Here is a 14,209-nt window from a genome sequence, read left to right as displayed (position 1 = left end):
TTTCAGTATGTCAGTGCTAGTTAGCCCAGTTTCATACACCTTGTGAACTCCCCTGAGCTGAATGCAGCCAGGTATTGCAACCTCACAAGGGCTTCTTGACTGAAGCGTGAAGTAAAAGTGCTTTAAAGGTAAAGGGACCCCTGACCATTAGGTCCAGTCGTGGCCAACCTTCTGATCGGCAAGTCCTAGGCTCTGTGGTTTAACCCACAGTGCTACCCACATCCCAAAAGTGCTTTAAATAATAATAATAAAAAAATCTGTCCTCCCCACCTCACCAAGACAACTTAGAGACTGGCTGGTGACACAGTAGATAGGTATATTATCAGAAGAACTACAAAGTGATGCCATTATGGGTTCCATAATAGTTTCACCTCTATGGACTCTGGTCCATGGAATCCAGGTTCCCAAACTTTGTGTGACACCATCCTTCATTGCTGCTGAGGCTAGAGATGCTCATAGTTCCCCTTGCTACTAGGCTTAATCTAAACTAGCCATTCAGTTTTGTTTTCATTGTGTTTCCCCCCCTGCTTTATATTCAGTGCCTGTCTGAAACAACCAATCCCAAGATTGTTCCCCAAATTTTTACTCATCTTATCTGAACTTGCTAGGAGTGCTCTTCAAAGCACAAAACTGAAATAAAATAGAGGAGAGCATTTGTGGCTCTTGCAGGGGCTGCTAGAGTAATATCAGAAATAAATTTAAATTATTGTTTGCTTCTCCCATCTCCTTCTGCTGTCTGCCCTATTATTAACATTTAAATTGTAAGCTCTGCAGGACACAGATTTATTTTTTAACTGATATGTATATTTAAACTATCATGTATATTAATGGTGCTGTGTAAATAAAAAACAATAGAAATACATTCTAAATATGACATCCTTAGTGTAAAAGGTTACTGACTGTAGTTCAGGAAGAGTATGTATGATATAACTACGTGAGATCTTGTCTAAGAAGAAAGGTTAGTTACAAAGTTTAAAAGACATAAAACATAATAATTTCACTCACTGCATGTGCATACATACATACATAAGAAAAAACTAGATATGTTTGTGAACAAGACATAGCAAAAGAAATGGGGTTGTTATGTCAGTTCACTGCACTAACATTACTTAAAGAATTTATAGCAGCTTTTGGATATGAAGAAGTAGATATTTTCCCCTTGTGAAAGAAATTTCACAGTGGTGACTTTGTTAAAGATGAGAAATAGATAAAGAAACTCCCAGCTAAATTCAATATGTTATCTTAATAACAAGAGACGTAAGCCTGGAGACAAGAATCTGAAAGATATTATATTTTTATTACTGAACTGCTGTTAGCATATTGTTTGCAAAAATAAGTACTGAAACCTATTTTATTCTGGATGGGCACACCAAGGATTTCAGAACTAGCAGTGGCTTGCTTTTTTATACCCCACTCCAACAGCCCTACCCTTATCAGGAAGACTCTTTACCAAACCATTCTCTTCATCAAGAATGTTTTCTCTAGGAGAAAAGAATCTATTGCCTTAGAATTTCATAAGCTGAAATTAACAATCAGTCAAGAAAAACCGGATTTTTTTTTCATTTCCCCCAAGGTTGTATTGAAATGTTCATTTCTTCAAAAACTGAAAAGAATGTAAGAGTGATGCTTGAAACTCAAGATAAAACATGCTAATGTACACTGGGCTTTTAATGTAGCTTCTAAGCACCAAAGTCAATTACATTTTATGTCTTCATTCATATATATCACCTCTTCAGTAAAATTAGGGTGTCTCCTTACCTACTGCTATTAGGGGTTTCATGAAATAGCAGTTCTCAGTGTCTACTAATAGCCCAAACCCAGGTGTGTTGCTTTGTATATATATTACGCTGATCTTATTTAAAGGAAGGTAGAGCTCCTTTACCATAAAATAGGAAAACCAACCTCAGAAGGTGAGGCTTTGGTCAGCCACATATGAGCAGGTAGGTGAAATTTATGATGTTTAAAAGGGCAGTTTCCCATTGCATTAGGTTTCTCTAATGATGCACATAAGGAAATGTCATCTGCAAATATTGTGGTTGGGTCTGCAAGCACAGCAAGATGCCAAGAAGACTACTGGGGCAACGAGAAGAGAAGATCTGGGAGTAGGAAAAGAAAAGAAGCTTGAAGGACATTCTGGGGAGGCCTGATATATGGGCCACAAGGTAAGTTGCTCTACTGCAACCTGAAGAATACCTTCCAATTCACCACTGCTTCAGGAGACAACACAGAACTTAGGTTGCTCCCATTTGCCTATCCAATCTCTTACGAGCGCAGCAGCATACCTGAAATCTTACTCAATATGACAGGCAATTCACTGCTGCTGTGCATTTCAATAAATGGCAGTTTTGAAGATGCAGTAAGAATCTCTGTGTCTCATGTCCCACCACCTTTGTGTCAGGAACAGACTGGAGCCAGAAGTGTATGTGACTTTCTGCTTGGAGAATGGTCCCACTGCCAGTCCCAGCATGGCTGTTGGTTGGCAGATCTTGATAAATATTCTGACAACACCTCCCTAAATGATGTCCCACTCCAGGAACCTACTGATCTGAAGGATTCAGTGTGCCCTGGCTCATCACAGAGCCTATCCCCTCTACACTCATTGCCAAAACCCCAGGAGCAAATGGCAAATGTGGTGGCAACTCTAAGCAGGTGGCCAGGCCAAGAGGTGCAGTGCATACCTGGTAGTATGAACCCAGAATGAGCCTCATTCTAGAGGGGGGGAAGTCTCTATGCGTCACCTGGATCAGGGCCCTGCTAATGTTCTAGGAAGGGCTGGGAGCAGGTGTAAAACTGGTTGGGTTTGTAAGAAGCTGTTTCTGGCACAGCATCACATTCTGGTCCGTTCCTGTTGTCCTGTGACTCCGTGGTTGGACAGCTCTTCTGCAACTCAACCCACCATGCTAGAGACCTTGACTTGTGTCGTAATTCCTTGGTCTTAATGGTGAAGTCAGGAATACAAGCCCACAGAAGTGGTAGCAGAAATGCCACAAGGAGTTGCAGCTTTGCTGGCCTAGCCACTAGATGCTTATTGAGAAATATGAATGTGTTGGTTTTTATATTAAATTCTCTATACTGTGTACACACACACTAAAGTCTAAGGAAACAGAAATGAGTATATGTCTCTGTGTGTATGAAACACATTTTAAGCACACCCCTTCCCTCAAATAAATTCTAGGCGCTGTAGTTTACCCCTCACAGAGTTACAATTCCCAGCAGCCCTTGACAAAGAGTGTGGTGTTGATAATGCCAAAGTTGCAGGTTTGATCCCCGAATGGATATTGCCGCATTGCAGGGGGTTGAACAATATAGTCCTCAAGGCCCCTTCCAACTTTACAGTTCTATTATTCTGTTCCCAGAATTCTTTGAGGGAAAGAATGTGCTTCAAATGTGCTTTAAAGGTACAGAACAGAGAGAGGGGCTAAAATAGCAAATATCAGAACTGAGAGATGAGAGATTAAACCATAACTTAAGGAGACAATGCCTTTCATGAGACTATCTTCACAGTCAAACAGTATGCAGGCTTTAAAGTTGTATTCGATGCTTTATCAGAGATAGGATAGCTGACTTTCAATCTACAGACCTGGCTTGCTCACTAAATCAAAGATTGGGAGTCAGCCACTAACCTTTTAGCACATCAAACAGATGTGAACAATACATTTACCAGCTGTGAGTTAGACTTTTAAAAAGACTATTGTTTTAGATGCTGTCTTGATGAGCACATTAATGACTCCAGAAGCACTGCTGCATGCTTAATGGGCTGCAGTAAGGTCTGTTTTGATACTACTGTAGCCCGAGGGTGAACAATAGTTGCAAATACTTCTGGGGATTCTTTCCTCATGAGATTTCTCTGTGTGTTCATTATATCCAGCTAGTTTCATTAGTTCCAAATTCTCCAGTGCAAATGAAAAATACAAATTTCGTCCTTTGACATAGCTCTGTGAATAGTTGCATGTACGTTGTGTTCCTAATCCAGCTTTGGCTAAGAAGAGCCATATGTCAAAGCAAGTTTTTAGGCATGTCACCGGTCGGATCAAGAACTGCAAACATAAATTAGATATGCACAAAAATGCACATTGGGATGCTTACCTGTTTGTGACCATCTATCTGCACTGCATTACATTTAGTTGGGTGCCCATTTTCATGCACATCCACATTCTGATGCACCTTCTCATGCATAAACAACTTCTTAAAGTATGATTAAAAACTGGTTCATGGCACACATGTCCTCAAAACAAATAGTGTTTTCCTTTCATCCTACTTCCTATTCTGTCCTGTCTTTCATTAATAGTGAGACTGTGTGCAAATTTTTAATCTTTGTTCTAGTTTAGTAGATTTGAGCACTTCATCATTAGCTTCACAAAAGTATGGTGGCAAATAGGTGCCAATAATAATAATAATAATAATAATAATAATAATAATAATAATAATAATAATTTATTTATACCCCTCCCATCTGGCTGGGCTTCCCCAGCCACTCTGGGCGGCTTCCAAAAAAATATTAAAATACTGTAATACATCAAACATTAAAAGCTTCCCTAAACAGGGCTGCCTTTAGATGTCTTCTAAAAGTCTGGTAGTTGTTGTTCTCTTTGACATCTGGTCAATTCAATGCATCCTTTTAGATTTGTGCGTATACTAAAGTTAAGGAGATGACAATTGGGCATTATTCAGGTTCATGGGTGTTGTACAAATTACTGTATTCAGTTCTATCTGTGTGTCTAAATTGCCAATAATGGTTTCATTTATATAAATTATAAGCTGTCCTGGACTAGGAATGTCTGCTAGGAGCTTCACAGAGCTTTTGATTCACATATAAATGTTGCCGTTCACATACATGTAGTTTCTGGAGCTTCACTGTCTGATTTCTGATTCTGGGAGCTGATAAGAATAAATCAAAAGTTAGCCATGGAAAAATTTGGCAGCTCAAATTTGGGGACTGTTGATGGGCAATTGTGATATGAAAGTGGCTTACCATTTCCCCTGCTTCTGCTTTTGCTACCACTTTGTGGCAGTGGCAGTCTTCCCAATGGACACTAGATGGTGGTAGCAATTTCTACCCCCGGAATGCCCCTGGAAACAACTCTAGATCATCACAGAGACATATAGGAAGGGGTGGAGAAGATGGTAGCCAGTGGCTGCCAGGACAACTACTGGTAAATCCCTCAAACTATCCCATTTTGCATTCATAAAAACAAACAAACAAACCTCCATTAACTATGCCTGTGAATCAATGTTCTGATGTGAACTGAAAATTAGCCCTTATATGAGCAGAACATGCCCAGAAAGGTCATTTTTTGGGTTCAACTCATTGACTTTAGGACTTCATTTTACTTCCAACTCTGCCCATATTTAGATTCTGCTTGCATGGTATGTATTTTAAATGAAATCCTGAGCTTCTTTCCAAAGGCAATATTTGCTATGAGAATTTGAGTAATTGTATATTTACTTAGTTCCAATTATTTTCAGCAGGGGGAAAAATAGATCATTTCCCCCCCATTGCACATCATGTCTTTCTTACTAACACTCATGAGAATAAATCATTGGTATTTTACTTGATGATGTGATCAAACCACTATCTCAACTATAGTCTTCACTGTGAAGAACAGGTTCCATTTTGTGTGTGTCTGTCTCACCCTTTTTCAGTGAGGCTTCTTGATTCATTTGCCAATCATTCTCTCCCCCTTTTTGTTCTGGTTTGTAAAAGGAGGGCCCATGATAAGACAGAAGAGAGAGCAGAGAGGGAAATCGGCAGCGTGTCATGGCAATATTTGTCAGGAAACCTAGATTACATAATTACATACACACAAGTCATGATCCATAGCTCCAGTGCATAAAGTTGAGTCTTAGTATTTCTCTATAAAAACCACCCCTCTCATTTCATCCCACTGCTACTGGGAATCCTCTAAAATACATACAAAGTAATATATCATTTTTCTATTGCCTCCCCCCCCCCACTCAGACAACAGAAACAAATCAAAGCAGAAAACATGTTTAAGCATTTGAAACACTTCTAGACAAAAAACAATAATCCCAGAAGCCTTTCATTTATAATTGGATCTGAAAAGAACTAGCATATGGACCCTGAGTGCCCTTAAAAATGGCACAACAAGTTGTATTCATTTCCAGATTACTTATAAACATTGTTATGTATTCCAAGGAAACATACACAGACAGCAGACAATTTCCAGACCTATTTGTTTTGATTTTTTTTTAATAATGCAACTTCCCAATGGGTAATTCTAGCCTAAAATTTGTTTTGCATATGTGTTATGTATTGCGGTACATGTAATGGGATGAAGTAAGGTGGGATGAAATTTCACTTCTTTTCAGCCTGCCCTATAAGATGTTTCATCAGCTTGACGCAAATACAGTAGGGAAACATTTATGGATAAGTAAGAAAATGGGGCTTTACATTTGTATTGCTTCATGGGAGTGTTTTCAAGCTGTGTTTCTGGGTCTTCATGGAAGTTAATCCAGGGGAAGGGGTCTTCAGGGAAATGATGAGAAAGGGCAGGCTAGCTTCCATTCCCGCCCCCGCTACTTGGGTTCTGGATGTACCCAATGCACAGTAACCATGAAACATATCACAGCTGGTCAGAAGAGGTGTGGACGGAACTGCAGAGTTTCAGTGGGTAGTTAAGATTTCAGCGTGTTTGATTAAAGTCCCAGCATTTATTATGGAGGCCAGAATGGCTTCTTCATTAACTTTGATTCAGCAACGGTAAAGTAATAAACTGCTCACTGGAAGGACAGATTGTGAAGCTGAGGCTCCAATACTTTGGCCACCTCATGAGAATAGAAGACTCCCTGGAAAAGACCCTGATGTTGGGAAAGATGGAGGGCACAAGGAGAAGGGGACGAGTTGGTTGGATAGTGTTCTCGAAGCTACCAGTATGAGTTTGACCAGGCAGTGGAAGACAGGAGTGCCTGGCGTGCTCTGGTCCATGGGGTCACGAAGAGTCAGACATGACTAAATGACTAAACAACAACAAGGTAATAAAAAGGTATATTCCTTGATGCATAAGGGTGGATGTGGAGACTGGATTAGAGGGCTTTTGTCCTAGGATGCAGATATGAAATAGGGACCTAGCTGTATTCATTTCCTTCCTCATCTCAACATTCCCCAAGGCATCCATGGGGGAAAGCAAAAACACTTCTTTCCCCCTGCACCAGAGGTTTCATTCTATTTCTGGAGCAGATCCATTTCCTAGTAAAATGCAGAGGAGTCTGCTGGACCCACTCTCCCTCCTAGAAGCCATGGGTCTTGTACAGATTTCAGTGATGGAATATTTCCTCAGCCATAACCTTCCATTAACCGTATGTGCTCTCTAGCAAATATGTGGGGAAAGCACAGGGATTTCTCAGAAGACAAGCCGATGAAAAAACCAGAACATTAAGAAAGTGTTCTTAGTGGGCTGTTCTCCTTCCCTGGAGTAAGGCCCTTGCATTAATCTCATTACATTTATAACTCTTATTCTTCTGCTGTCACAATGGTGGTGATGGTGAGTAGTCATTGGGCAGGATCACAGATACAAAAATGAAGGACCGCATAAGGGGTCTTGTCAGGATGCTACATTATAGCACCAGCAGTAGCTCATGTGCAGATTCCAGTTGATGACTAGGACCACTGGAATGACCCATGCAAAGGTGGATTCAAATTGTCAGTCAGCTCCCTGATGGCAGCCATCTAACACACTAAACCTTGGGGTTGTTGTTTCCAATATAGTTGTGGCTATTTCCAGCCCACACCTGGACTCTGTATGCTATTCCAAGTGGGGGTTTGGCTCCTGGAAAATATGCCACGTGCATGTGGGCAACAATTGTGATTTGCTGTTTTAAACTTTAATTGTTTTGTATTGAATTGCTTTATTGTACACTGCCTTTGGTATTATTTAATGACAGGCAAAATAAAGATGTTTTAAGTAAATAAATAATGGGCACAGAATGAAGCCTACATCCTGGAAAATACCCCTATATTTAAAATGCAGATGAAGGGAAATAGTGACAAAAGGTAGGAGACATATATTCAAATTTTAACATAGATTTATAATTGCTTGTATGATGTAATATTTATGAACTGATATTGGGTTAATGGTCTATAAAACCATAATTAATCCATACCAGTGAATAGGTCAAGCAAAGGTTGTAATGAATCAAAGCTCTCTCTCATCTTCACATGAAGATTCCTTTGCTATTTTTATAAACCTCTGAAGGAAACAAGAGCCCCTTTCATCTCTGACATGTTAGAAACAGTCTTTCTATTGTTTTGTAGCTGCTTTGAATGTGGCCTTGTGCATTAAGAAGGTTATTACATCTTTAATGAACTGAAAAAAATCCAATTTGGAAAGTTTTGCATGCCCCTGAGGTGGCCTTAAGGTTCCGGACTTACATTTGAAGTTAATGGCACCTTTAATACGTCGCCCAAGTTATTTTGTGTGACAAGGTTAGGCAGATAAATTTAGCTGGAGTGGCGGCAGCAGCTCTGCAGCCATTTCAAACAAGAGGGGTCCTTCAAGCTGATTATGCAGGTGCTGCTATTACTGAAAAACTGAACGACTGGTTTTGTAATTGACTTCAAAAAAAAAAAAAAAGAAAAGAAAAGAAAAAAAAGGTTGTAGTTCTGGCCCAAGCTGGCTATGTGTTTTTGCCTTTGCTCTGACTGGGACTTTGAAGATGCCCTAAGGAGAAGCACTAGAGATAATTAAGATGCTGAAGATCTCGGAAAGTTAGTAGTGCATTTTTAAACTGTCCTGAGCTCTAGGCCAAATGGAGCTTGAAAGGGAAGGGGAATACCCAGCTGTGATGAGATGCAAGACAAGCCCAAAGCAGGTCATCATGTGGCTAAGAGTAAAATAAAATAGGAGGAGGGAAGAAAGTCATGTTGTGCTGAAAATATCTTCTGTGTTTGCCAGACCACAGCCCCACCTATTCTCTATCAGTGAGTGGGAAAAGAAATTGCATCCAGAAATGATCAGAGGACACAATTATGTGAAATTTTCATGGATGGGGTGCGGGTTTTGCTATTGCATATCCTCTCGAGGTGGCGTTTCATTCAGCAAGCAAGTGGTGTGTGCCTGTGGGTCTGTGTTGGTGCGCCTGTTGTTTTGAGATAATTCTCTGGCACATTGGTCAGATTCTAGTTCCCCACCTTTTAGATAAGTCCAGCCCAATACCCACCAAAACTCTAAAGTGGCGTACTCTAAAGCGACAGAAAAAATAAAGTCTCATTTACAAGAGAAGAAAACTTTCAAGAAATCAGAGGGCAGGTTTCAGCACATCTCAAAAGAAAGAAAGAAAGAAAGAAAGAAAGAAAGAAAGAAAGAAAGAAAGATGGAGAATATATGTTGATAGTAGTTAGATTGTTGGGCTAGGACCTTCAAGATCAGGGTTCAAATCCCAATTCAGCCATGAGACTTTCTGGGTGAGCTTGGGCCACTCACTGCCTCTCCATCTAAACTTCCTCACAGGGTTGTTGTGGGATGAAATGAAGAGTGGTGAACCTTGTATGCCACCTTGAGCTCCTTGGAGAAAAAGGCAATCAACCGATCCCTCAATTAACAAAATATGTCTCCATGTGGTTCTATAGTCCTATAAGATTTTGGATGAAATGATGTACTGTGGTACCTTGTTTCTCAAACTTAATCCATTCTTAGAGTCCGTTCGACTCCCGAAACTGTTCGAAAACCAAGCGGAAGCTGCCTCGGACGTTCGGCTTCCAAAAAACATTCACAAACCGGAACACTTACTTCTGGGTTTGCAGCGTTCAGGAGCTGATTTGTTCTGCAACTAAGCTGTTCAAGAACCAAGGTACAACTGCAGATCACTGTTGCTCAAAGAGGAACACACCCAGTGCTTTCTTCTTCTCCAGGGGGTACTCAAGGGTATACTCTTTTCGGTTGTTGTTAAAAAGTATGGCATTTACTGTAACAACTTCATGGTGAGTACCGACACCTATTTTTCTAGAAAAGTACTGAACACACCTCAGTTGGAAAAGTCAGCATTCCTGAGCCCTTTATTTTCTCTTGGCCCTCTAAAGGCCAATGAAACTATCCTGAATTGAATGGGTGAAATAATTTAACTTCCTCCCAGCAAATGTGATTTATAAATCAACTGCTTTGTATACTGATGTGGCCAAAGAGTAGCCTAAGAATTTAAATCTAAATAAAAAGTCCAAGAGCCTGAGGGGCAATAAAATAAAACAATGGCATAAGAATAGGAAAATAAGCAGTGAAGCCTTCCCATAATAAATGTACTTGATGACATAATGCTTGCAGTTGCAACTGTGCTGCTTCATTGATTTCACTTGGTTTTGTATGAATAAACATGAGAGCGGTCAACCATATAGAGTCAGCACTAGCAGCAGTGGCGAAGCTTGATCTTTTTATTTTAGAAATGGAGATGCTCAATGAAGCAGTTGCCTCTTCTAATACTCACATTCAGTGGGTGATGTCCCTCAACCTTAGCTCTGGGTATTCAACTGTGAGTGATCTATGCTTTCAGTCCATGCTTTTCAGACCTTGCGCTAATTAGAGTAGGGACCGAAAGCTGGAATGGAGTGGATGGGGAGTCAAAAGCACAAAGGTTTAGGGTTGAGGTGAGTTCCTGACCACTACCACTTGCTTATTCTTGAGGAGGAGAAACATCTTATAGACAACTTCTTGCTTTAGGCCAGAGAGTAGGGAAAGTTTCAAAGTTTCTTAGCCCAAGGGTGGCATTCCCTTCTGAGCAACATTCCATCAAGGCCAGTAAGAGGCAATGTCAAAGTTCAAAGACCAATTCCAACCATGAAAAACATTAAAGAGAGGTGCAAGGCAGGGCTGGTTCAGAGATGAGGAGAGATGAGGTGTGGCTGGGAAGAGGGTGTGGTGTGGGGAGACCCCTCGCTCCTGCTTTAGGCTGTGAAAGATACAGATCTCACCTGAGTCAATGATGCAATATACTGTAATGCAGAGTCCAAGAAAACATGCTCAATGAGGATAGGCATTGAAAGTTACACACACATGGACCTAAAGCTTCTTGCCACTTTTTTAGCTCATCCCTTCTCAATAATTTTAAGATAGGTATATCCCAATGAACTTACAGTGATTTCTTATGATTTCTTATTTATTTATTAAAATAATTTCCGTGCTGCCTTTAAAAATACAGTATAGGTCATTCAACAAAAATTATAAAGCAACAAAACAATAACTGGACAACAATTAAAATCACGCAAAGCCAAACAATTTAAAACACCTGAGAATACTAAATCTAAGAACTAACACAAAGCAGTAAAATCGCTAAAAGAAACCCGAAAAATCAGTAATAAAAAGCCTTATAAGAAAGGTTTCAGAACCTGTGAAATCATCCTGGTTCATCCTCACAACTACGCTTTGAGCCGGCTTAGGCTGAGAGATTGCAAGTGGTCAAAGATCATCCTCTATGCTTATTGAGTGGCGTTAAAACCTGGACTCCAACAATCTGCTCACTGCAGCACATGGGTTCTTCCACTTCCTTGATCACTTGCAATATACACCCCGCCATGCTACTCACTGCCTGATTATAAATATGTTTATTCAAACATAAGTCCTACTAAGTTCAAATTGAGTTATCCTTCAAAGTCTGCCTGAGATTCCAGAGCTAGACTGTGATCATGCATTCTTAAAGCCCAATACCATGCATATCTTCTCAGGAATAAATCCCATGGTGTTCAGTGAGACTAATTCTCGGTTAAGAACTACAGTGCTAAGCTGATTCTGCTGCTGTCTGTTATGACTCACACTTCTATAATTTGGCACACTTATTTAAAATGATTTCTATTCAAATCAGTGAGACTGTATTCCTAATGAACAAGGTAAAAAATAGAGGGTTGCTTTGTTTCACTAAATCTGCAGCGATTTCTCAGTTCGCATTTGTGTTTTTTTGGTGATTTAATAATTTCAGGTGAAAAGAAATCAAGTTATAAAAAGCTGATGAGATGATAGAAGGAATTTATGTTCACCCGTATAGAATTTTCAACATAGAGCACCTGTCTAGAATAGGTTCTAATGGCACATAAAAGCTCTGAGAGCTTTCTTCGTCCGAAAAATGATTAGCAATAGAAGGATAGTTTATAGGGTGCTTTTCATTGACAGTGTACTGAATAGAGCACTAAAGAATATAGGAAATTTGCTCTACTTATTGGGCAGGGGTGCAATCAAGCACATTTACATAAGTCACAAAGGACATGCCCCTCCAACAGGGAACAAATTACACCAGCTCTGGAACACTGGAAATGTCTTTTTTGCCCCATTGAACTCAGTGGAGCTTCCTCCTGAGGAGGTATGAATGGCAAAATGAAAAACTTGCCCCTACTTGCACGATCACAGGGCTCATTTTTATTTTATTTTATTTATTGGATTTATATACTGCCCTATATCCAGAGGTCTCAGGGCGGTTGACAAAATAAAAATAAAAATGGTCCTGACTTTGGATTGTACAGCCAAGCAAAAAAGTACTTGTTGCGGATCAAGCTTTATTAAAAAGAATTTCTTCATGCTCCTCAACCCAAATGGGACTGAACTCCAGTGAACATGGTGGGTTGTACTTAAGAGTATCCAGGATTGCTATAATACTGTTGTGTGCATGCCAACCTCAAAGCAATGAGAGATTCCAGGCAGGGGTGTAGGAAGGAGGGGTGAGGGGGTGCGATCCACCCTGGGTGCCACCTCCTGGGCAGGGATCACCACAACAATCGCCCTTGTGGGCGGCCTGCCTTGCCCCTGGGTGCACGGCATGTTCATCACTCCATGAGCCAGAGCGGCCAGGTATGCCGCTGATTCCAGGGGTTCCAGAACTTACCCAGTGTTGGTTTCCTTGGAATAAAGGTCAATGTACATATGGTTATATGGATATATGGTGGGAGGGTTCGCTGCATTAAACTCTAACAGATCTTGCCTACCCATCAGGTTCCTAGATCCCGCCCCAAAATGCATAACTTTGGATTCAGTATATAGAAAGACAACTTTCAGTAAAGTCGTACCTTGGATCCTGAACACCTTGGTACTTGGATGTTTTGGCTCCTGAATGCTGCAAACCCAGAAGTGAGTGTTCTGGTTTGTGAACATTCTTTGGAGCCCAAACGTCCAACAGGGCTTCTGCAGCTTCCAATTGGCTGCAGGAGCTTCCTGCAGCCAATCAGAAGCCACACTTTGGTTTCCGAACGTTTTGGAAGCCAAACGGACTTCCAGAACAGATTCCGTTTGACTTTGGAGGTACCACTGTATCAGCCAAAACACAGAGACCACATTGGCCTATTGTTCTCCATCCGAGGATGATGCAGCATCTAGTCAGGTGAGGTGGGAAAAGGCTCACCCATTTGTCTCTATGGCAAGAGGGCAACCGCTTTGGCCTGTAAATGGCAGTACTTAATTGGCCAGCTAAGGGCTTTATCTTACAACTTGACTGACTGGTTCAGCTTTTTCTTCTACTAGTTTCCAAACCTCACAAATACAGGATCACAGATATGTAAGGGATCTATGGATAACATCTATATTGACCCCCACAAACATATAACAATACTTTCACCTTTTTAACCCCTTTCAAGAAAAACTAGGAAATAGACATAGATAATCAGACAAGATATTTTTCTTCTCAGAGATCAACTCCAATGTAATTTGGGGTAGTAAAATGTCCCAAATTTCACTCAATTTATTCATTTCCCAACATTTATATACCACTTGTTTATATAAATATAGCCATGTGTGTTCTGCCAGAAGAACAGCACTTTAATCTGCTTCCCAGAATCAGTTTTTGCTTGTGGGAATGGACTTTTTAAACCCCAGAAACTAATGAATTGACACAGGCAATCTTAGCGAATAATTTTCTGCTTCAAGCCATGTTCAGACAAACTCCTGAACACACATCTAAACTAAAATGTGAAGTTCTGATGATGATGATGAAGATGATGATTAATTATACCCTGCCCATCTGACTGGGTTGGCCCAGCCACTCTGGGCGGCTTCCAGCATATATAAAAACATAATAAAACCTTAAACCTTAAAAAGCTTCCCTATACAGGGCTGCCGTCAGATGTTTCCTAAATGCTTACAAGGCACGTTTCCAAGTAAAACTACTTGCACATGACATCAAGCTATCACAGATTAACCTAACACAAAATCCAGATTACAACTTGGTTACAAGCACAAAGCAAAGATAAAATTCATGCAAAGCATGCAACTCAAACAGGTGAGTC

General features: G+C 40.4%; 1 protein-coding gene across 3 annotated transcripts in view; it reads right to left on the bottom strand.

The window, feature by feature from the left end:
• Positions 1-14,209, bottom strand: part of LUZP2 (leucine zipper protein 2) — a 320,774-nt gene that overhangs the window by 70,068 nt on the left and 236,497 nt on the right. The gene's annotated exons all lie outside the window — the stretch shown is intronic.

This window comes from Podarcis muralis, chromosome 1 (genome assembly GCF_964188315.1).
Source record: "Podarcis muralis chromosome 1, rPodMur119.hap1.1, whole genome shotgun sequence".
Taxonomy (NCBI): Eukaryota; Metazoa; Chordata; class Lepidosauria; order Squamata; family Lacertidae; genus Podarcis; species Podarcis muralis.
This window is presented reverse-complemented; position numbering and strand designations above follow the sequence as displayed.